This window comes from Herpailurus yagouaroundi, unplaced genomic scaffold, assembly GCF_014898765.1.
Source record: "Herpailurus yagouaroundi ecotype Mexico unplaced genomic scaffold, PumYag 195, whole genome shotgun sequence".
Taxonomy (NCBI): Eukaryota; Metazoa; Chordata; class Mammalia; order Carnivora; family Felidae; genus Herpailurus; species Herpailurus yagouaroundi.
Window position 1 is genome coordinate 6,861,693 of NW_024412426.1, and position 25,578 is coordinate 6,887,270.

Sequence of the window (25,578 nt, forward strand, 5' to 3'; positions counted from 1 at the left end):
CCCTAAATAGACAAGGTTTTTATTCACTCAGCCTCAGCATAAGCAGAAACGGAGAGCACACATAAGCCAGGAAGACATAATTTGGAGTCAAGAGCATCAGATTTTGAATTCCATCTCTTCCAGGTCCTAGCTGATAACCTTGTACAGGTTTCATACCATTCTTTGTGACTGCATTTCCACATCTGTTAAATGGGATTGCAAATACGTCCTTCATTGGCTGTCATGAGTCTTATGTGAGATAATGTCTTCTTTGCACTGTCAGGCACATACTAATAAGAACTCAACAGATGACAACTGTTGCTATGCACTTTGTATTTTTTAAATCACAATGAAGATTCAGAAAATGTATCCCTGGGACTAATAAAATCCACTCACTCAGTTTAGGCCAATTTCTTCTTGCTTCAATCTCTGCAGTCCTGGATGGAATACACACCATGACACCTACAAATTACCCCAATTAGGCAAGAAGTAATTTAACCCAGAAGGCCAGGTCAGTCCATTTATTGATAGAATTTACTGAAACAGTTATTTTGGATTAGATGATGAATCTGAAAAAGGCACCCTTTATATATCACATTTCTCCAATAATGAAACACCCAAACTGAATTTCTATCAAGACTATAGACTGAGAAGCTAACATTAAATTCTGTTACTTAAGCTATCCTCTGTTCACTGAGGCACTTATCCTCAAAGGAAGGCATGAATCAAAAGAGACAGTAGAGTAGCACACTCCAGGCTAAAGTATGGGTGTATGAATAATTAGCTCCTTTTATCATTCATTCATTTAATCAGTAAGTATTTTTTGAGCACCTACTACCTGTCAGGCATAGTTTTAGGAGCTAGAAACAGAGCAGAGACTGAAACAAAGCCCCTTCCCTTAAACACACTAGAGATGGGCCATAAACAAATAAGCAAATATATGTATAGGTCATATAGGTCATAGGTCTCTAATATGTACTATTGTCCAAAATAACCCAAGATGGGGTTGATTAGGAATGCCAGCTTCAGAGTGGGGGTGGGAAGCCAGAGGTCTTTCTGAAACGATTACTGAGCAGAGATCTACAGTGGGTCATGCAGGCACCTAGAGACAGACAGCTCCTGGCTGAAATCTTTGGATGAACCACAACATCACAGCTAGTAGCTCAGTGATAATGACCCAGCTTCAACTAAAAATTTCCAGAGAAAGTAAAACAACATTCCGAATGTATACAATTCACGACTTCAAAAACACACTTCCAACGTCACAATTCAATGAAAAAACCAAATCACCAAGAATGGAATCTCAGAACGTATATAATTCTCAGTACATTGCTGTAAAACCAATCTGCACTGAAGAGGGCAAAAAATCAGCTGCAGAGCAAGGCCCAATGAGCTGTTTTATTGTGGACCGAAGAGAAGTGATTCCAAGCTGGAGAACAGGGAATGCTTTACCATGGCGTGTGAAGAGATGACAAACTACAATGGGGACAGGACACTTGGTGGCAGCCTTGAGGAACCATATTGTCCCACTGGAGAAAAATCTTCAGGGCCAACCAAAAGGCAAAAAAATCTTTTTTTTTTTTTAAGTTTATTTATTTCTTTTGAGATAAAGAGAGAGAGTGCACGTGCACAAGTGGAATAAGGGCAGAGAGAAAGGGAGAAAGAGAATCCCAAGCAGGCTCCACTCTGTCAGCACAGAGCCCGATGCAAGGCTCAAACTCACAAACCATGAGATCATGACCCGAGCTGAAATCAAGAGCTGGATGCTTAACCAACTGAGCCACCCAGGTGCCCCAGGACAAAAATCTTAGTCACAGCAGCTTTAGACAGGAGCCACAACTGGTCATCAGAAATGGACCTAACACGGATTCAATGAGAAAAGCCACAGCTGCACAATAATATACAAATGCCCTGTCAAAATGCCCAAACACACAAATTTATTCCATCACATAGGTCCTGGTCATGCACATGACAGGCATTCAATTCTTGATGACATAAGACGCTGCATAATATGAAACATTATGTTTAAGTTAGAAAAATGTGGTCTTAATCGCCATGCAGTTTTGTGGCGGTCAGGCTCATCTTGAATCAGAAACATCCTATCTTAATATTCTCCGCCATCATGTGGCTTGAGAAGACCTCCGTGTCAGGTCCACCTTGGGCTTAGATTTGTATTTTTATGGGCTGTATTTTCAAAGGAATGCACATGGTTGCCAACCTATCAGACACATGCTGATCAGGTAACAACACCTTCAGCAATCTGCCAGTGCAAAATTTAATGATATGACTGTGAAACTCTCACATGTTCATATTACAGAAGTTTTAGTTTTCTGGCTCTGTATTTTCTTTCCAGGACTAATAAAACATGTTGCCTCTTTATCCTGAGTTTCTTCCTATTCGTTTCCACAGAATTGTGGGCTTCCTGGGAAGGTTCTCTGGGCTCATTTTAACCACAGGAGCAATGCCAATTGTGTTGTGTTGGCTGTAGAGTGCCAGTTGTAGAAAGTGGTGCCATATTTCTTAAGGTAGGAGTTACGAGGCAATCTATACAAGACCAGTCATACGTTAACTTGTAAAAGTCGCACCAACAAAGAGTCAGCACTGGTGCTAGGTAAAGAACAGAGAGAGAGGAAAAAAATTCCTAATCTTAGGTTGACTGTGTTGACTTAAACAGTTTAATAGATTCTCGCTTGTCGGTAACATCCTAGATGTAAGTTTAGAAAATCATATTTTAAAAAGCTAGGCCCGGGGCGCCTGGGTGGCGCAGTCGGTTAGGTGTCCGACTTCAGCCAGGTCACGATCTCGTGGTCCGTGAGTTCGAGCCCCGCGTCGGGCTCTGGGCTGATGGCTCAGAGCCTGGAGCCCGTTTCTGATTCTGTGTCTCCCTCTCTTTCTGCCCTTCCCCCGTTCATGCTCTGTCTCTCTCTGTCCCAAAAATAAATAAACGTTGAAAAAAAAAAATTTTTTTTTAATAAATAAATAAAAAGCTAGGCCATATTACAGGTTAGAATCTAATAAGGATACCAAATTGAAGATGAAGGGGAAAATCAACAGAATAAGGATCGTAGCTAACATACTGTGAGAATATAAGACAATCACCAACTTCAGATTATATTCCTCTATCAAGCTTCACAGCCATATTAAACAATGAAGAAAGGTTATCACTGAGGTCATCTTCAATCAAAAGCAATTTACTACAGATCTAAGCATTGTGTTTGAAATGACTGAGTTCGTGGGGCGCCTGGGTGGCGCAGTCGGTTAAGCGTCCGACTTCAGCCAGGTCACGATCTCACGGTCCGTGAGTTCGAGCCCCGCGTCAGGCTCTGGGCTGATGGCTCAGAGCCTGGAGCCTGTTTCCGATTCTGTGTCTCCCTCTCTCTCTGCCCTTCCCCCGTTCATGCTCTGTCTCTCTCTGTCCCAAAAATAAATAAACGTTGAGAAACAAAACAAAACAAAAAAAATTAAAAAAAAATAAAATAAAATGACTGAGTTCCTACAAGTTGTTCTAGCATCGAAGCCCTGAAATGGATGGTGAAATGATAGAAAGATGGGGCATAGGGCATGTCATCAACTTTTAAAAGAGACAAACAAATTAGTGTTCTTAAAATACTAAGATTTCTCTTCAAACTTAAAGAACCTGAACCTGTAGACCAAACAGGATGAGGCATGTCTGAGTGATCAATTATGGAACACCTCAGACTGTCAGAGTCAAGATGTCATTGCACCTGAGGAATTAATTGACCATTAAGACATGTCTGGCCAACCAATTTCAAAATGGATTTTTTTTTAATTCACTGAGGATCTTGGTATTGTAAAAGTCTTCAAGTAAAACCCAGTGTCTGTAAGTCCTACAGGATGGGATGATAATTAAATGTGGAACTTGAGAAAACATACTTCCAAACTAGCCTTTTTTCTGTCTGGCAAAAAAAGGAAAGTGAATTTTAAAACTACAAACACATACATACACCAACACCAGTCTTTATTTTTCTTTATTTACTCAACCCATGAGCTTGAATTATATTTTTTAATTTCAAAAATATGCTAGCCCATATTTAAAGAGACTTCACAACCCGGAAAGATTAGGATCATATCAGATTAGTAGTGTTGGGGACTTAATCCAAGGCATCTCATTAATCCTCACAATAAACTGTAAGACATTACCACACCAGTCCTGTCAGATGGGTCATTCAGTGAAAACATGCTTGACTTGAACAGCATGAGTACTAATAAGTGTGGCAAAGTGTGTCCAACTAGCAGATGGCCTCTTGTATCTAACAAGGAGCCCCTGCTAGATCGTAACCCAGATCGTATTTTTACAGTTCACAACTTGGTGAGGATGGTGTGTTCCAGCTATCAATTACTTTCTAGGTTTCCTCTGGACATGTGTAATTTAAGCTCTAATATTCAAAACATTAGATTTAGACCAGGGAAGATCCAGCAATGTGAACAATAGACTGTAAGTCCGATGAAGACAGGGATTCACTCCTGTCTCCCAAATATCTAGGACAGTACCTGGTACAATGGAGTACGTACACTACAAATATTTGTCCCATGGATGAATAAATGACAATATACATTTAAAAGTAATGTTTGAATGGAAAGTGTCACAGTGCACATGTTTGGGACAAGAGTTCGTACTTTTCATCGGATTCTTGAAAGGGTCTTTGAGTTATGATCTGCTACTGGAAGAAATGAGGGATTCCCACGTTAAGTGGCAAGTGAAACCTCTTAGGGCTGTCAAACTTTAACATTTGATCTCAGAAAACTTCTACTTTTATAATGCCACTACGTTTACACTTCAAAGCGCATCAGGCCTAAAAGCCCGACCTCTAACCATGAGACTGAAGGTTCTCTTCCTTATAAAGGAATTCTAAATTGTATTGAACCAGAAGGGAGTCAGATGCAATCCCAAAACCTCTCATAGAGGGTAACTCCAGCTCTGCTAATAGAGGAACCCCACCCCACCCACCACCCCCCGTCTGTTTTCTGTCAAAGTCAGGCCACCAAAACAGCCTCAGTAGCAATCCACCTGGTGTGAATTTCCAGGAGGGCAAGCGGATTTAATGTGTGGCAACCACATTTTCTAGACTATTGTTTCCTGAGACCAGTTACATTATTATGTATGCTTTCTAAAAAACTAATTAATGCCTAGAGTCTATACTTTTCTGACTTATATTTATATCAAAAGTCATATATTTAACAAAACCTCCTTATTGTAAAAGGAGGATAGATTTGTGGTGACTGTAAATTCTAAATCCAAAATTTGGGATGCAAAACCTAAAAACAAATTTTGTTTTGTGAATTTACTATACTAGAAGTCATACTAAAGGGGCACATAGATGGCTCAGTCAATTAAGCATCTGGCTCTTGGTTTCAACTCAGGTCATGATCTCACAGTTTGTGAGTTCGAGCCCCACCTCAGGCTCCGTGCTGACAGTGCAAAGCCTGCTTGGGATTCTCTCTCTCCTCTCTCGCGCCTCTCCCACTCACGCACTCTCTCTCCCCCACTCTCAAAAATAAATGAATATTTTTTAAAAGTATTTAAAAAAAAAAGAAATTCCTTTCTTAAAAAATGTCATATAAAATTCTAAAAATGAAACCATATTAAATTGTGTGTGCCATGGTTGACATGTAAAAAGGAGAAATTACAGATTTATATATATACATGTATCTGAAAATACACACAAACACACACACCTTCAAATTATCTGCATGTGCCTAACTCTGATTCCAATCTTCTATGAAAGCTAAGGGAAGAGAAAATAGCAGGAAGTCAGGAAATGGATATTACTCTGAAGTCTCATTTGAAAAAAGCCAGAACAATGATCAGGACAGGAGGGAGGTATGGGATGTGGGGGATGGTTCCGCTAGATGAGCAAGAATGTCTCTGAATCCTCCAGGTCCAAGTTCCATCCCTCCCTCGGGACTGGTGGGGTTTCCACTGTCTCCTGGGTGATTCCCTTCCCTCCTACTTCATCCTTCCCCCTTAGTTCTTAAGGAAATTCTCCTAGCCTAGCATAAAGGTCTGTACTCACAGTGCAAGCTCAGTACATGCTGTTCAACTAAACAAAGTGGACACCATTTTAATCCTATTATGCAGTCCTAGGCTCAGGTTGTTACAAAGCGTGTATCATTCCCACAGTGTGAGAGGACTGTTATCCTTGAACTTGGAGCTGCATAAAAGAAAATCAGGTGAAACTATTATGTCTCTCTGAGTGCCTCATTATCTCAGCCAAGGAAATGAATGTTTTCTGATTATTCTCTACTGTTCTCCAGCATGAAGTCTGGGTTTCATATTTATTGACACTTTTATAGTTGACCTTCAAGCTGGTTGACAGATTTCAACAGTGATGTTTAACAATGAGAAATAAATCACTCTCCCTACCAACACTGTGCTGTTGATGGTTCCCACTCCTCACTTTCTTAGCTCCATTATTTATTCTCAGTCTCCCAATATAAATAAACTGAAAGTGGATTAATATAATACAGTTGGTCCACGAACTGTATTAGAAAAAGTGTAACTTACTCAACATGACTGAAAAAAAAAAATAGGGCAAAACACTAAAGATAAGAAACTGCTTTTCTAAAAATAATAAGGTTTAAATCAGATGCTTCTGATTCTATATTTTGTGTTTACAGATCCGGGCATATATGGATCAATCTTACCAATAGAGGCTTTTCTAGGGCAATAGATTTTGTCATTTTTTTAAGAAAGCACATATACAGACAACAGGGTAAACTTCACTTTTCTTTTTTTAATATCCAGGTTCTCCCAATCTTATATCTTCTGCATGTATATACTAAATATACATATATGTATATGCATCATTCTTAACTGCATGTGTATATCTAGTGTATATATAAATTTTACACGTGATTTTAGCATATTTGTTGTTAGAACATTTACAGAAATGTGGGTGCTTAAAAAGCGTAAACTATATTGAAAACTACCAGATGTTACTTAAATATTTGAAGGAAGTGGTCTTTGAGAACAGAAAAAAGCTGGGGGTATTTCAACTGCACATAATTTTGTGGAAATACTCATGAATTTGAGTCCTTTCCTATGGTCAGGATATCCTTATTGATAAATGTATTTGTGTGGAAGATAAAATCCACTAACCTGCCTTTATATACCTATTATAATGGGCAATTCTATTAAATTAAAATAATAATTAAAACATTTAATGAAAGCATAGTCTGTGGTTTCTGCGCATTTTGCCAGGAAGAAGCAGAGAGTCGAGGGAAGTATCTGATTTGAAAATTCACCCAAAATAGTCTAAATGTTAAAAAGGAGGAATGTGAGAGACTTGAATGTCATGAAAGAGATTTAAAATTAACTAGAGCTATTATAGGTTTTAACTACACAGTTTCAATTTTAAAAATTCAAACCGTTGTTTGTTTTGTCTACCCAACTCCAGAGATGATATATATGAAAGCATTTTGAAAAACGTATTTGTGTGTCTATACAGAACTTTTCTGGTCGTAAAAATTTTTAGACCTTGGGACAGGTTGCCAAGACAAAAACAGTGGAATTTCCTTCCCTGGATACTGTTTAAAGCAGAATAAAGAGCTGTCTGGACCCCTTCCTGAACAGAGGGTACTATTCTGCACAACTTTTGAGGTTCCTTTTCATTTCACCATTGTATAGAATTTTCTAAGGCTACAGGATTAATACTGACATTCTGCAAGCTCTCGTGACTTTGGACATTTATTTCCATTTTCTTTAGCCAGACAGGATTCAATCTAGGTAGTAAGTGATGACTTCAGGGCTTTAGTACTTAAAGATTTTTTCCTATTTCTTTACTGTCTATTGTAAGATGTGTAGCAATGTCTTATAGTAGGAAGCTCTGAGCTTCCCTGGAACAAATGGATCTTGCATGCTGTCTTTAGTATTCCCTTGATTATTGCCCACTTCTCCAATTATGCTTCATTAAAGCACAACATCACAGTGCATGCCTGACCCTTCTAAATTCAGTATGACTGTGATAGACAACCATGTAACCCAAATGTTCATGGGTTCCCTGACCATGATGTAGCAAAGTCTAGCCATTGTGCCCTCCACAGAGACATAATCTGCAGATGTGGTCTCACTAGGTTAATCAACACAAGGCAATTTTCACACATCAACCATCATTTTAATTCGGGTGAGAAATACTTAGAGAATAATGACCTTACGTGGCTGTCTGTTCGGTCAGCTCCCATAGACCACAATGACCATATAATTTACTGTCCAATTTAGGACCCTTTTGAGAGTAAAATGGAGGATGGAAGTGTTGGTAGTACTAACCCTGGGACCACAGATATAGACAAATATAGACAGGGATACAGACAGGGGCTGTCCCAGGAAAATGGGAATGCATGGTTGCCCTACTTTGAACCCAAGCCCAGGTGCAGTAGCAGACAAGAAGGATTGCTGATGGAAGTACAATGCTAGAGATGTTTTATCACTCCTAGTTATTTACTGAAAAGGAAAACTACTAAGTAGGAAGACAAAGTTCAAATACATCCATCGTTTTTCTTATGCTCTGCAACCCCTTCTCTATTTTCATTAGATATAATATATATCATTCTTAAATGTTAATTTCAATAATGCATTCATTTTCTACAATTAAGGCACCTCCATTTATTTTAATGCTTTTGATTTGAGTGGATCCAAGTCTATCATCTTGCACAGCAAACTACCCCAAACATAGTAGTATCAAAGAGTAGCCATTACTTCTTATGTCTTCCAGTCCTGGGAGGTGACTGGAAAACTAAGTTGACTAAGCTACCGAAGTCTTGCTCCATGGACTTCCCTCAAGTTGCGGTCAGACAGTGTCTGGTACCAATGCCATCTCAAAGGAGTCCCACTTCACAAGTGGTAGTCTTTGCCGACTGTCAGCCAAGACCGCAGCTAAGCGTGTGAGCCAGAACCACCTACGCAAGACTTGTGCGTGTGACCCAGGTGTCCTCATGACATGCAGTCTCATAGCATAGCTCTGGATTCCAAGGGCAAGTGTCCCAAGAGAAAGAGCCAGGAGGAAGCTATCTCTCCTTTTATGGCCTAGTCTTGGAAGTCCCACAGCATCACATTGACCCCAGATTATAGGAACAAAGATCCACCCAGTCTCAAGGGGAAGGGACAGTGACACCACCTCCTGATGGGGAGTAACGAGAACATACTGTAGCAATAGCATGTGAACTGGGAGATATTTTCACAGCCACCATAGTGGAAAATACGCTATACCCAGAGGATATCCAAGAGATGCAGGAAGAAAACTTGAAAAGGCAAACATTTCTGAATAGACTAAACAACGAAGTGCATATTTTTCTTGACTCAAATTCATATCTTGTAGCTTTCTCATTCTTTCTAAATGAGTTATTTGAGGTGAGACTGTTAATGGATTTTTTTCTGAAAAAGAGACAGAGAGAGGGAGAGCATGCATAAGTGGGGAAGGGGGAGAGACAGAAAGAGAGACAGAACCTTAAGCAGGCTCCACACCCAGTGCCAAGTTCGATACAGGGCTCAATCTCACGACCATGAGATCATGACGTGAGTCGAAGTCAAGAGTCAAACACTTAATTGGCTGAGCCACTCAGGCCTCCCGGATTTTTGTTTGTTTGTTTGTTTAAGCAATGTAGTTCTCAGAAAAGGTGTACAACATCACACTAGCTCAAACTGCTATCCAAAAACCACAATACTGGCTACTCCACACCCTGTGTCCTTGATCGAATTCCTGCCGTTATCTCTTACAGGTTACCCTCACTTCAGTCTCTCTCTATAACCCATCTTTGACATTGAATGAGTTTTTTTCAAAACACAGAAAATTCAGGTCAGGAAATATAATAAATATTCCACCTAATGAAAGTTACTACTTAGCTTTTTGTATAACCAAAACAATAAATTAGAGAATGTTTCACTTCCCTTTAAGAGACATAAAACCCAAACAGAAGTTAAACTTGATTCCGCAGGCTTTTGCCATAACCTGTAATAACTTTATCTTCACACCTGGGGAGTTACCAACATAAGATCCAGTCTTTTTTTTTTTAATGTTTTATTTATCTTTGAGAAAGAGACACAGTACTAGCAGGGGAAGGGCAGAGAGAGAGAGAGGGAGACACAATCCGAAGCAGGCTCCAGGTTCTGAGCTGTCAGCACAAGAGCCCGATGCAGGGCTGAACCCACAAACTGTGAGGTCATGACCTGAGCCAAAGTCAGATGCTTAACCGACTGAGCCACCCAGGTGCCCTAACAAAGGATCCATTCTTAAGTTTTCTCATGCACCCAACCCATCAGATTTAATGATGCATTTGAAAAGAAGAGCTAAGGAGAATACCTAGAGAGATTATATGAATTGTAATATCACTGTGCTTTGAAGAAGATGCAGTTATAAGAAAGAGATTGCTGCAGGTGGTATATTTCATCTTGCTCAAGAAAGATCACAGAAACAATACAATAATGTATTGGAGTCAGAATTCATGTTAATTGCTTTAGGGAAAACTTTGATTCTGGCAACTAGTTACAGATCTTGAAAAGCTCTGTAATCTACACAAGTTATGTGTGTAACCATTAAGTTAGGAGTGCAAAATAACATCTTTAAATTTCTTAGAATTCATTTTTCAGTAATTGCTGTTAAACTGTACCCGAAATCATCAGAGTTTAATTTTTGAACAATAATTACCCAAAATTGTGGTACTCTAAAAGCACCCAATACAAGCTTCCCAATACAGATCACACTACAAGTTAGGTTTAAAGCTCAGAGTGACAGGTGGCTGGGAGAAGGGCACAGTTGATGGGGGTGGTGATAATGGTGACCAAACTCTGGGGAAATGGCTTGAGCATTACACTGAAGGAGGTGCCCGAAGTCAGAGAAGGCTCTGGGGCAGCAAGGGTAGACTGGAAATCATGGACTCCTAAGCCCAACAGGCTGAGTGAGAAAACATGCCCCTGGAAAGCCTGGTCTGTAAACCTATGCTAATTCTGTCTAATCCTTGAGGATATATGAAAACAGTTTGAAAAATTTTGTCTTTAAACCAATTGTGCTGCTTCCTAAATTCTAATTTGATTTAAATTGTTCACTGATGTTATGAACTTCCCAATGCATCCTTCTCATTTGATGTCAGCTTGGAAAGAAACTATTTGGAAATTAAGTCATGGTGCACTTTTCCCTAATTATTTCATAATATTGGGAAGATCATCATTTAAATGTAACCAACCACCTTGTCAAAAATCTTTCCAGTCTACCAACATTAATATAGATAAATATCTGTTAAAACTTGTTTAGTTTTTCCACTACTATTTTTAATGTAATATACTATTTGCAATTTTGTTAGAATTCTGAATTGACAACTCACTATATGTGTTACCTTAGATAAGTTACTTAAACCTTCAGAGTTTCAATGTTCTCATCTATAAAATCAGGATAGTGTAGTATGTAATCGTACTCAAAACTGTAACTATTAAAACTAGCTATTAGTGTGGTATCCTACCCTTGATCACGTAAGAATCAAAAGCTTAGAAAATCAAAAAGATTCAAAAGCATAGAACCATTTTCTACCCATAAGCGCTCAAGAGGTTTGTTCTCACAGTGATAAGCAAGAGCCACTTACAGTCTGTTGTTGTTGTTGTTGTTGTTGTTGTTGTTAGCCTACAAATACATAAACCTAAAGCTCGTGTTAACTAGGGCACCTGGTGGCTCAGTAAATTAAGCCAGACTCTTGATTTCAGCTCAGGTCATCATCTCACTGCTCATGAGTTCGAGCCCTGCATCCGGCTCTGCACTGACAGCATGGAGCCTGCTTGGTATTCACTCTCCTCTCTCTACCCCTCCCCCCTTTCCTTTCTGTATCTTTCTCAAAAACAAATAAAAATAAACTTAAAAAACACTATCGTCTAATCAGTGAATATATCCACATTTAGATATTTTTGATACCACATATATAACTTCTGAACTCCAATAACTAAAAGTGGAAAATGATTAGTTCTTCAAGTTGGCAGTTGCCAGAGGAGAAGGGTAAGGGGAGACGGGCAAAATAGGTGAAGGGGATTAAGAGGTACAAACTTTTGGTTATAAAATAAATAAGTCACAGAAAAGTACAGCATGGGGAATATAGTCAATAGCATTGTAATAACGTATGGTGACTATGCTCACCGTGGTGAGCACTGAGTAACGTACAAAATTGTCAATTCACTACGCCTACATCTGAAACCAATGTAACACTGTATGTCAACCACACTTCAATAATAAAAAAATATAAAGAAAATGACTAGTTCTTTGTTCTAAAGATAATCCTCCTTTTGAATGAGAGAGGAAGATCTAAATGTGAGAAGAAAGGCTTTTGTTTGCAGAAGTCTGTTTACTACGTGACAACAATGATTTGTAGGCCTTCCATAAAGGAAGAGAGTAGACGCTTTCAATAATTCTTTGCTAGGATAATATTCAAGACCAGCAGGGGAGTATGAGCAAGTTGCCTGATTCTACTTTCCAGAGTGGCTTTCAGTTTTTCTGAGGCTGTTGAAGCTAACTGATTTCTGCTCTGGTACAATGACTTTTCCTTCAACATAATAGCTGGGAGTCATGAATCAATGCAGAATTACCTGAGGAAATGCTCATCAGGAATTTAGTGGATCAACTTTTCCAAGTTCTTCAGGACTAGATTTGTGAAACATATTTAGCCTGTGGCAAAGAATGATCAGATCAGAATTTGTTGGGACAAGGCAGGCTCAAGGTCTGAGAAAGGATACACAAGGTAACAGAACGATTCTCGTTCTTCTTCCAGAAAAATCCATCTGGAGTAATATAAAGGTAAGGGAGGAGTCAGGATGAGTGAGGAAAAAAGGAAATGGAGACAGAAAATAATCACTAGACAATTATTTTAAAAGGTTGGAAATTATGTACTTGTCATGAAATGTACCTGATTATCACCTCTTTAAAGGACATCCCTCCGTTTCCTTTCCTTAACTGAAACTGGATTGAATCCTTTAAGGGTTTTGCTTTTCCCACAACCTTCATGTGAAGTTCTTCAATCTTAGGTCCTAGGAACGGTGTCCGAATGCATGGAAAGCACTCTGCCAGCTGCCCCACAACCTCATTCAACACCCTCCCCCTTCCTTTGATGGTCACAACACCTCACTACACCAGAGACTAGTTGGATTTGTGCTAATTATGCTCTGCCTGACCTTGGGCCGTGAAGAAAGGCCCACATTCTCCTGGCTCCACACTGTAGTTCCCAGGCCTCTGGCAATTTATCTTCTTTCAACAAGAGCTACTTCTTTTTGTCTCTTATGTTCTCTTATTTTCTTCTTTTTTAAATAATCGTATACACCCAACGTGGGGCTCGAACTCACAACCCCACAATTAAGAGTCACAGGCTCCACTGACTGAGCCAGCCAGACACCCAAGAGCTACTTCTTTGAACCTCATGCCTCCAGCTGATACCAATTTAGCTTCACTGTCCATTATTATTATGGGTTATTCCTCTAATTTTTGGAGGATTTTAGCACCTAGCTTATTGTCTTCCTAGGCCAGCTTCTTCTGTCATCCAGGGCATTCTGACTCGCTCTAGGTCTCTGGTCTCATAGCTCTTCAATCTGCTCTACCATAATGACAGTAACAATAAGTCAGTTTTTACCTAATTATAGTCCAATACAAATCTTTACAAGAACCTCGTAGGTAGATATTATCCTCCATGTATAGATGAGGAAACTGAGATGAAGAGGAGTTTGTTGTTTTTTTTTAATTTTTGAGTTTGCAAGGTGCTAGGGAGCTGAAATACACACCCAACTCTGGTCTTGAAAACAGAGTTTTTAACAACTAAGCTATGCTGCCTCCTAATTATCTTTGCCTCAGTTGAAATTTGTGTCCCTGTTCCTAGGTCCCTGTAGCATCAGTTTTGTCACTGTTCGATCCAATTCACTGTGGAAATGCTGAACTGTGAAATCTGTAAGCTACCAACTTTTTCCCTTCCATCTGTCACTCATCCTGACTAAACCTCGCTTTCAAGCTCACAACTTTTAGTTTCTTGACAACCACCTGTTTTCTCAATTTTCTTTTCATTCCTGTCTTTCTCCTCCTGAACGTCACCAATAAAACAATCCAACTCTATGTTCAGTTGTTCCCCTGCCCTTACCTCGCCACAACCAGTTTGCCAATCTCAACTCGATTGTTCTTTTTCTCCACACCAGGCCCCGGGTGACAAGTATTATTGAAAGGGGTACCTGCTAATTTAGCACATATTTAACAGGCATTTAATTAGTAGCCGCTATATAGCAGTTAATATGTTGGGATGAAGACACACAATCCCAACCTCAAGGGAGAACACGTGGTCTGGCAGAAAAAGGCTCACAGGTAGTTAAGTACAATAAGTGTTACATAAACACTTCACATTCAGTGGAGGCAGATAAAGTTCTGGACTTAAGTCCAGCAAATAAAAAACCATACTATCAAGTGGTCCTATATATGAAATGTCCTGGAAGACCGGCAGAAGTTTGCACAGAAGTAATAAAAACAATAAATCCTTTGTCTAAGTCCTACATTGTCATGTTGGTGAAAGAAAATGGGGCAGTTAGGAGGTGCAAGTTTAGGATGAACAAACCTAAGAGTTACACTGGAAATATTGGTGAAAATTATAAAAACCATCATTTTTCTTTTTCTGGCAACAATCTTGATTTTCCTTGGGGAATTCACCCTTCCATCACTCTTCTGACCAAAGGTGGTCCAAATGCAGTGAATGAAAGAACTTTGACAAGAGCTGCCTTTCTTTTTCTTTTTTTTTTTTTTTTTTTTTTTTAGGGAAAATGTGTTTTCTTTATTGTTCCAGTATGTCACCCCTGTGTTCAAGCCTCCTCTTTTGATTTTTTTTTTTAATTTACATCCAAATTAGTTAGCACATAGTGCAACGATGATTTCAGGAGTAGATGCCTTAGTGCCCCTTACCCATTTAGCCCATCCCCCCTCCCACAACCCCTCCAGTAACCCTCAGTTTGTTCTCCATATTTATGAGTCTCTTCTGTTTTGTCCCCCTCCCTGTTTTTATATTATTTTTGTTTCCCTTCCCTTATGTTCATCTGTTTTGTCTTTTAAAGTCCTTTCATTCTTTTTGATTTCCAAGTAAAATACTCCATTGTATGTGTGTATATGTATGTGTGTATATATATATATATATATACGTGTATATATATACACGTATATATATACACACACTTTATTATATATTTATATATATATATACTATACACACACACACACACACACACACACACACACACACACATCTTTAATATATATACACACACACCACATCTTCTTTATCCATTCATCCATCGATGGACATTTAGGCTCTTTCCATACTTTGACTATTGTTGACAGTGCTGCTATAAACATAAGAGCTGCCTCTCTTTCAAACTGAATTTGACCCTGAGCTACTGCAGTCGTCTGACCAGCATGTGAAGGCTGAGAATAAAGCCAGCACGCCAAAGACAAGCATAAGGTCGCAGAGACAGGGAGTCAGAGCTCTGATGAAACTGAGCCGAGAAATTAAACTGTACCTGAAACCTGGACCACTTTTCAGGTTCACAAGCCATTAAATTTGTCTTCATCTTCATATAGGAGGAGTTATACTTTTCTATTACCTACAACTGAAAGAGAACTAATGTGACCAAGTCTAATAAGAAGGGTAGATGAAGCCAGATCTAAATGAATGGTGTGATTTTTCTTGCATATACAAAAACTCAGAAAAGAGGTTAATAGCTTATACTCTTACAAGCAGACTGCCTGGATTCAAATTCCAGATATTTCACTTGTTACAAGTACAGCTTAGGGCGAGTTACTTCTAACTTTACTGGCAAAACATGAATCATAATCATTTCCACCTCATACATTTGCTATGAGGATTAAGCAAGTTAAGCTCTTACAACAATCTGGGTCTTATTTGCCAGATCAGGATAATCTAAGAAGCATTGAGGGTATAGGGGGCAGGAGAAATGGAGGTAGGGATTTGCACCAGAAAAAGTGAAGACATATTCTTAGAAAAAAGTAGCAGTGGCATATGGAAAGCAAAGCAAGAGAAAAAATAAGATCCCAGGCTGGCAGGTGTCAAGGAGGAGGAATGTGGAATGAAGCGTCAAGGTATGAGAGTTGAGTGAGAGGGATGGGGAAAGGCTTGAAGAAGTGTTGTTGTGTTTCACAAATTGGTCAAAGAGTTAAAGCCAGGGGCGCCTGGGTGGCACAGTCGGTTAAGCGTCCGACTTCAGCCAGGTCACGATCTCGCGGTCCGTGAGTTCGAGCCCCGCGTCAGGCTCTGGGCTGATGGCTCAGAGCCTGGAGCCTGTTTCCGATTCTGTGTCTCCCTCTCTCTCTGCCCCTCCCCCCTTCATGCTCTGTCTCTCTCTGTCCCAAAAATAAATAAACGTTGAAAAAAAAAAATTAAAAAAAAAAAAAAAACAACAAAGAGTTAAAGCCAAAAAAGTTGGTCTATTCCTGTGATCCTGCTCTAAACGTGGGCCATGCAAAACTCCTGCTTATAGCTAGGTTATGTGTTCTTGGACACCACTGGTGTGCAGGCAAGGTAACGCAAGGACACAGGGATGAATGCAAAGTCAAGAAAAGAGAAGCAGGTAGCGTGTTCAAGGGCTTTCTCATCTCTAGTGTGGGAGCAGGTGACCAATTTTCATGATGAGAGAATTCTATTTCTTTAAAAGGAAGACTGAACTGCTTCCCTTGTTAGCTGCAGTGAAGTCTTCCACTTCACTTAGTTGACAGTGGGGAAGAGGAGATACTTATGCACACGTGCATATGTGCGTCTGTGCGTGTTTGTGTGTGTGTGTGTATCAGCTGCTGAAACACTCTTCTCTGAATAATATTTGTACCAGCTCATTACTGATTTCAAACCTCATCTCCTTGTCATGACCAGGTACAAAAAAAAGGGAGAAAAAAATATAGTCATTTTACCTGATACCAATGCATTGACAACATCAGGATTTATAATGTGATTAAAACATTTGAGGGAAGGGGCGCCTGGGTGGTTCAGTCAGTTAAGCAGCCGACTTCGGCTCAGGCCATGATTTCGCGGTCCGTGAGTTCGAGCCCCGCGTCGGGCTCTGTGCTGACAGCTCAGAGCCTGGAGCCTGTTTCAGATTCTGTGTCTCCCTCTCTCTGACCCTCCCCCGTTCATGTTCTGTCTCTCTCTGTTTCAAAAATAAATAAACGTTAAAAAAAAATTTTTTAATAAAAATAAAAAAATTAAAAAAAAACATTTGAGGGAAGATTATGCATAAGATAGTCAAGGTATGATCTGACTATATTAGAATATTAACATGAATTACTCATGATTTTTAAACTAATGAACTACTTACACAAGTATAACAACGTATATTGACAAAGATGTTCTCCATGGATACATTTTGTGACAGTAAAGACTGGGAGCAGCTTAACTGCCCACCAATAGAGGAATGGTTAAATTTATTATGGCATTACAAGTACATTTTTAGTGTTGTTTAAGTGTGTTACAAGTATGAATTAATTTCAGAATTTAAAATTTTTAATGTAAAATTTGTAAACACTATAACGTACTGTGTAGCCACTGGAAAGAGTAAAGTGGATATGTACGCACTTACATGAAAAGACATTTCTGATGTAACATTTTAAAATTGTAAAAAGCTACAGGGGCGCCTGGGTGGCGCAGTCGGTTAAGCGTCCGACTTCAGCCAGGTCACGATCTCGCGGTCCGGGAGTTCGAGCCCTGCGTCAGGCTCTGGGCTGATGGCTCGGAGTCTGGAGCCTGTTTCCGATTCTGTGTCTCCCTCTCTCTCTGCCCCTCCCCCGTTCATGCTCTGTCTCTCTCTGTCCCAAAAATAAATAAACGTTGAAAAAAAATTTTTTTAAATAAAATAAAATAAAATTGTAAAAAGCTACAAATCATATAGAATTTAATTTTTTTCTTTATTTTTTTAATGTTTATTTATTTTCAAGAGAGACAGAGCATGAGTGGGGGAGGAGCAGAGAGAGAGGGAGATACAGAGCCCAAAGCAGGCTCCAGGCTCTGAGCCATCAGCACAGAGCCCGACGCGGGGCTCAAACCCACGAACTGTGAGATCATGACCTGAGCCAAAGTCGGACACTCAACCGACTGAGCCACCCAGCTGCCCCAAGAATCTAATTTTTTAAATAAATGTTTAAAATTCTATTATATGTGTTATTTCTGTATCCTTAAAGAGAATTTTACAAAGTTACATACCAAACTGTTATCAGGAGTTCTCTCTCAGGATTGGTAATGGGTGTCAGCAGAGGACTGTTACTTTTTTAATACACAAGTTTTATATTGTATGGATTTTATTATGTATTTATTTCATTTAATGTAAAACAAAACAATAAACTGGTAGTAATCAAAAACTTAAAAGGATATTTATATAATTTCTTTTTTAAAATACTGTATTTTAGAGGTACCTGGTTGGTTCAGGTGGCTCAGTGTCTCAACTCTTAACTTCGGCTCAGGTCATGATCTCACAATGGTGGATCAAACCCCGCATCGGGCTCTACACTAGGCATGGGGCCTGCTTGGGATTCTCTCTTTCCTTCTCTCTCTGCTCCTCCCCTGTACACACATGTGCTCTCACTCTTTCTCTCTCTCTCAAAATGAAGAAACATTAAAAAATAATAAAATAAATTAAAATACTGTATTTTAAATCATGTGAAGAGCCAGTTTTCAAGCTAATGTGACTTGAAATGTCATTAGCTTGATGCTTTTTCCATGAATAAAATAAAATGAAATAGTTCATGTGTATGTCATAGGTTATATGTTAAGATTCAGAGGAATATAATAGTATAAACCATGTAACTAAGAATCAGAATTCATGCATATTTACTGTCAAGAGCATTTTTTGATCTTTGATACAATTTAGAGACCCTTAAGAATGAACTAGGATGACTATATACCACTCTTCTTTTTAGGTGTCCACCACTTTCCTCTTCCCGTGCAACTGCTGTTTACAAAAACTAATCTGTTTTGCTTTGGGAAATCATAAGCCCAAAAATTAAAAATGGTGTCCATAACCAAAAAATCACAATAATAAAGTCTACAGAGACACGAATTCTCTAATAAGTTATTATTTTTAGGTTTACAAAAACAAGTATTTTTTTTAAGTTGGTTTTTTTTTTTTTTTTTTTTTGAGAAAGAGAGAGAACACGAGGGGTAGAGGGAAGGATCTCATGCCTCTGAGATCATGACCTGAGCCAAAATCAAGAGTCAGATGCTCAACTGACTAAGCCATCCAGGCACCCCTATTTAAGCTTTTATTTAAATTCCAGTTAACATCAGTGTAATATTAACTTCATATGTACAATACAGTGATTCAACACCGGGGCGCTCATCACAGCAAGTGTACTCCTTAAATCCCATCACCTGTTTAACCCATTTCCCCCTCATGTCCCCTCCAACTCCCCACCCAACCTCCCCCTCCCTGGCCCAGGTAACCTTCAGTTTGTTCTCTATAGTGAGGAGTCTCTTTCTTGGTTTGCCTCTCTCTTTCTTTATACTTCAATAATAAAAATTTAAGTTGACAACGTTACTTTCAAGCGTACAACATAGTGATTTGACACTTCTATATATTACACAACACTCACCATAAGTATAGTTACCATCAGTCACCCTAATTCATTACCATATAGTGACTACATTCCCAATGCTGTACTTTTCATCAATAACTTTTAAAAGACTTTTCTTCTAAACGAACAAATGACTTGCCTTTGTACTATCTATCAAATATGGTAGCAGTGGTAAGTATTCTTCCAGCAATGATTAAGAAATGCATCAGTACCGATAAAATCTCTATCTTTTTATCAAATCAGTATAGAAAGTCTAAATGACTATGATCATATTATAATTAAAAAAATAAATTTCTCTTTCTGATTGCAGATTTAGCTGGATATCTGTTTCATTATTAGAATACTGCCTTTTTTCCAACTCTCCTTCTACAGGGCTTAACCCTGAATACATAAGATATATAAATTAAAAATATAAGAATTTTATAAACAAAATAAAATAATTTTGCCAACTACATACTTTATTCTCTTTGACTCTAGTGGGAATTTGTTGGAAACATTTTAAGGAGAAATATAAGGAAACTTATTTTGTTCTAAGCTACTAATAGTTTGCACATCCAAAATTACCTCTTTCTATAGACATATCAGAAGAGCTTCATAAATATTCTTAATCAGAGACACTAAAATACAGAGCAGTGGATGATATATAGTGAACTTTTTTTTTAAGTTTATTTATTAATTTTGAGAGAGACAGAGCATGAGCGGGGAAGGGACAGAGAGAGAGAGAGATAGAATCCCAAGCAGGCTCTGCAATTGTCAGTGCAGAGTCCCACGCGGGGCTCAAATTCATGAACCTTGAGATCATGACATGAGCCTAACCCAAGAGTCAGTCACTTAACTGACTGAGACGCCCAGGCGCCCCTATAGTAAACTTTTATGACACAGATTTCTTGACCTACATCTCAGCTTGCAAAACGTTACATATTTGTATATAGGTGGAGTGGTCTACCACAATGAAATTTCCTCCTCAGAATTGGGAATGAGAGTTCCATTTATTATTGAAAAAGAAGATTTATGTTTAAATAAAAGCTGAATCCAAGGTAGAAAAAAAAGCATGCAATCCAGGGGCACCTGGCTGGCTAAGTCAGTAGAGCATGCAACTCTTGACCTTGGGGTTGCAAGTTCAAGCCCCACATTGGGTGTGGAGATTGCTTAAAAATAAAATATTAAAAAAAGAAAAGAAATAAAAGCATGCTATCCAAAACCTCACTCAAATTAGTAGGAAAATTAAATTAGTTGCTATAAAACACAGGCCAGGGGGACTGGGAAAAAAGAAATCTGGTTATAGCTGGAGTTTTGGTTTAATGCCAAAAAGTACTTTCTCCCCCAATGCAAAATTATTGTGCTGTGACTACATGGAAAAATGTTAGAAGGGACCGTAGTGGATATTATTCCTGTTTCTTCTCAACAGAGAACCTTATCCTATGTTTTGAAAATTGTCCATCATATGAATCTTTGTTTGCTCCTGAATATAGAAACTAAGAAGGTGATAGGGTTGCCAGCAAATAAAAATACAAAGTACCAGCTAAATTTAAATTTCACATAGAGAATAAAATTTTAGTAGAAGTACATCCCCCAAGTTTTGCGAATGTTGAGACTCTTGTATTCTGTTCAGCAACCCTGGAAGGCAGAACACTTGATACTTGATTTCCCAGCTAGGATGTAACACAGGATACACTTGTGACCTAAGGTTGACCAATTCTTTCTTCTACTGACCCAGACCTTGAATCAGAAAAAGCAGAAACAGGGGCGCCTGGGTGGCTCAGTCGGTTAAGTGGCCGACTTTGGCTCAGGTCATGATCTCACAGTTTGTGAGTTCAAGCCTCGCATGGGGCTCTGTGCTGACAGTTCAGAGCCTGGAGCCTGCTCCAGATTCTGTGTCTCCCTCTCTCTCTGACTCTCCCCCGCTCACTCTCCCTCTCTCTCTCTCCAAAAAAAGAAAGAAAGAAAGAAAGAAAGAAAGAAAGAAAGAAAGAAAGAAAACCATTAAAGAAAAGAAGAAAGAAAGCAGGAACAGGAGAGAATCCATTTAGTTAGTGGCAGCCATAGCCGCAGCAACAGCATCGCGTTTCCATGGCAACAGTGATGCTCACGTCTTCGTGGTGCCCAGTGGTGCAGCTTTGGTTTCCTGTATCCAATAGCAGCATCTCCACAGACTGATTCTGGGGTGTGATTCTGCTGCTGTGTCTCTTCTTCCTGCCTCATTTCCAAGTTCAGTTCTTTAGAATTTTTGATGATTATTTGAGCTACCCAACAACCTCTCAGCAATTTCCTTTTTTCTGTTGAAATGGCCCAGAATCACTTTTTATTCTTATTCAAGCATTCCTCAGATATACTGAGGGTTCTGTCCCAGACTACAAGAAGGTGAATATCACAATAAAGTCAAATGCATTAAAAACTTACATTTACACAGTATTGTAGTCTATCAAGGGCACAAAAACATTATGTCTTTAAAAAAAAAAAGCATATACCTTAATTTAAAAACTTTATTGCCAAAGATGCTATCACCTGAGCTTGAAGAGAGTCATAATCTTTTTGCTGGTGGACGGTCTTGCCTCAATGCTGACAGCTGCTGACCGGTCAGGGTGGTGGTTGCTGAAGGTGGGATGGCTGCAGCCATTTCTTAAAATAAGACAACAGTGAAGTTTGCTGCACCCACTGACTCCTCCTTTCATGAATGATTTCTCTGTAGCATGTGATGCTGTTTGGCAGCATTTTACCCACAGCAGAACTTCTTTCAAAACTGGAGTCAATCCTCTCAAACCCTGCCACTGCTTACTCGGTTACATTTATGTAGTATTCTAGATCCTTGGTTGTCATGTCAACAATCTTCACAGCATCCTCACCAGGAGGAGATTCCATCTCAAGAAGCCACTCTCTTTGCTCATCCACAAGAAGCAACTCATCACCCATTCAGGTTTTATCAAAAGATTGTAGCAATTCACTCACATCTTCAGGCTCTGCTTCCAATTCTAGTACTCTTGCTATTTCCACCACATCTGCAGTGACTTCCTCCCCTGGAGTCTTGAACTCTTCAAAGTCATCCATGAGAGTTGAAATCAACTTCTTCCACTCACCCTCAGCACATGAATCACAAATGTTCTCCGTGGCATCTAGAATGTTGAAAACTTTCCAAAAGGTTTTAAATGTACTCTGCCCAGATCCATCAGAGGCAGCACTATCTATGGCAGCGACAGCCTTATGAAACATTATTTCTTAAATAATAAGACTTGTGAATGCCTGGATGGCTCAATTGGTTAAGCATCCCACTTCAGCTCAGGTCAAGATCTTGAGGTTCATGAGTTTGAGCCCTGTGTCAGGGCTGTGCTGACAGCTCAGAGCCTGGAGCCTGCTTTGGATTCTGTGTCTCCCTCTCTCTCTATCCCTCCCCCCCCTCTCTCTCTCTGCCCCTCCCCCTATATCTCTCTCTCCCTCTCTCTCTCAAAAATAAATAAAACATTTAAACATTTAAAAAAATAATAATAAGCCTTGAAAGCTGAAATTACTCCTTAATCCACGGGCTGCAGAATGGATGTTGTGTTAGCAGGCATGAAAACAACATTAATCTCATTGTACATCCCCATCAGAGCTCTGAGTGACCCCATGCATTGTCAATGAGCAGTAATATTTTGAAAGGAATCTTTTTATCTGAGCAGTAGGTCTCAACATTGGGTTTAAAATATTCAATAAATCATGTTTACTGAAACAGACGTGCTGCCATCCAGGCTTTGTTGTTCCATTTCCAGAGCACAAGCAGAGTACATTTAGCATAATTTTTAAGGCCCTGGAATTTTCACAATAGTAAATGAGCATTGGCTTCAACCTAAAGTCACCAGCTGCATTAGCCCCTAACAAGACAGTCAGCCTGCCCTTTGAAGCTTTGAAGCCAGGCATGGACCTCTCCTCTCTAGCTGTGAAAGTCCTAGATGGCATCTTCTTCCAATAGAAGTCTATTTGGTTGGGGTGCCTGGATGGCACAGTGAGTTAAGCATCCGACTCTTGATTTCAGCTCAGGTCACGATCTGACAGTCATGAGATGGAGCCCCACATGAGGCTCCACACTAGGCATGGAGTCTGCTTAAGATTCTCTCTCCTTCTCCCTCTGTCCCTCCCCAACGTTAAAAAAAAAAAAAAAAGGCTATTTGGTCTACATTGAAAATCTACTGTTTAATTTTTTGGATAACTTGCCGTCTCCCTATGTACTTTAAGGTTATGAAAACAGCTTCTTTCCTTCAACCTCATGAGCTAACCTTTGTTAGCATTAAACGTTTTTTTTCTGCAGCTTCTTCACCTCTCTCAGCCTTCACAGAAATGAAGAGGGAGAAAGATGGGAGAATGGCCTCTCAGTGGGACAGTCAGAACACACACATTTATCAATTAAGTTCACAGTCTTACATGGGCACACAGCACGCTGAAACAATTATAATAGTAACCTCAAAGATCACTGATCACAGATCACCATGACAAATGATAGTGACAACGTTTGAAATGTGAGCACTGCCAAAATGTGACACGGAGACACGAACTGAGCAAACGCTGTTGGAAAATGGTGCCCACAGACTTGCTCAATTCAAGGTTGCCACAAAACCTTCAGTTTGTAGAAAATGCGGTATCTGCAAAGAGCAATTAAAGCAAAGTGCAATAAAATGAGGTGTGCCTGTATAATATCAGGAGAGAATGATTTGGAGAGGGAGAAAAAAGAATGGAAGCTTTCAAACAATAAATTTACAGGCATCCTCTCGAGAACAATAAAATGTTCACTTCCTCTTAAGAGCAGCGGAGACCCATGGACTCTGGAGTCACGGCCCCTGGGTCCAGAGCCCAACTCCACCACTCACTACCTAAGTGACCTTGAGCAAGTTATTTAATTTTTCTGCAGACCAGAAAAGTTTCTATTTCCATATCTGTAAAATGAGAATAATAAGGTTTATCTCATAGAAGTATTTTGAATTTCAAATGAGCTAATATTTATAACAGGGACCGGCGCATAGAAAGTACTATATACATGTTTAAAAAACAAAAATCAATCCTCATGCACAATCCCAGGTTGTATTCAGAGGCAAAAACAGGGTAATTACCATATTGATTCTCTCCTCCAGGGGCTGGAAAAGGGCTTCAAAGGAGACTTTTGTGTGTAATAAACCATTCCATGAGTAGGACATGTTAGAACCAGCCAAACATTCTTAATATTAGCACTCAGACCTCCAGCACTACATTATCAAGCTAGTGAACTTGGAGGGTCTTATTTGAAAGTGAAGCAGATGAGATTTGGGAGCCTATGTACCATAAAGCATCACTCACCAAGCTTGTTATGGTCTTAAAGAGTGATTTCTTAATGGACTAGGTAGCAAAGGTGCCTATGGAGTCATCACCTAGCTAAAACACCATTAGCAGGGGCACCTGGGTGGCTCAGTTGGTTAAGCTGCCAACTTTGGCTCAGGTCATGATCTCACGGTTCATGGGTTCAAGCACCACATGGGGCTCTGTGCTGACAGCTCAGAGCCTGGAGCCTGCTTTGAATTCTGTGTCTGCCTCTCTCTCTGCCCCTCCCCCTGCTCGTGCTCTGTCTCTCTCTGTCTCTCAAATATGAATAAGGACGTTAAAAAAAAAAAGTTTAAACACCATTAGCAGAATATAAAGGAGACTTCATTTGATCAATTAATTGGTATTACAGGTCCTATAGCAACACCAAACAGGATTTGGTATTTTTAGTAGACTCCGTGATGGGAAACAAGAGAGAGAATTTCACCATCTCTTGATGAAAAGAGAGGAAAGTATGAAGTTGAGGTCAAGAGCAAGATAGGAGAACAGACCAAATGTCAGGAGCTAGAATGAGAATAAAGAAGGGCATAGGGAGGCGGCGCCTGGGTGGCTCAGTTGGTTAAGCATCCGACTTCAGCTCAGGTCACGATCTCATGGTTTGGGAGTCTGAGCCCCAGGTCAGGCTCTGTGCTGACAGCTCAGAGCCTGGAGCCTGCCTCAGATTCTGTGCCTCCCTCTCTCTCTGCCCCAACCCACTCGC

At 39.6% G+C, this 25,578-nt stretch overlaps 1 long non-coding RNA gene across 1 annotated transcript in view; it reads left to right on the forward strand.

Annotated features, from left to right (window-relative positions):
* Positions 1 to 383: 383 nt before the first annotated feature.
* LOC121011691 (uncharacterized) overlaps positions 384 to 25,578 on the forward strand; it is a 37,608-nt gene continuing 12,413 nt past the window's right edge. Inside the window, exon 1 of the long non-coding RNA XR_005781700.1 lies at positions 384 to 490. This is a non-coding gene — a long non-coding RNA (uncharacterized LOC121011691). The remainder of the gene's footprint in view (positions 491 to 25,578) is intronic.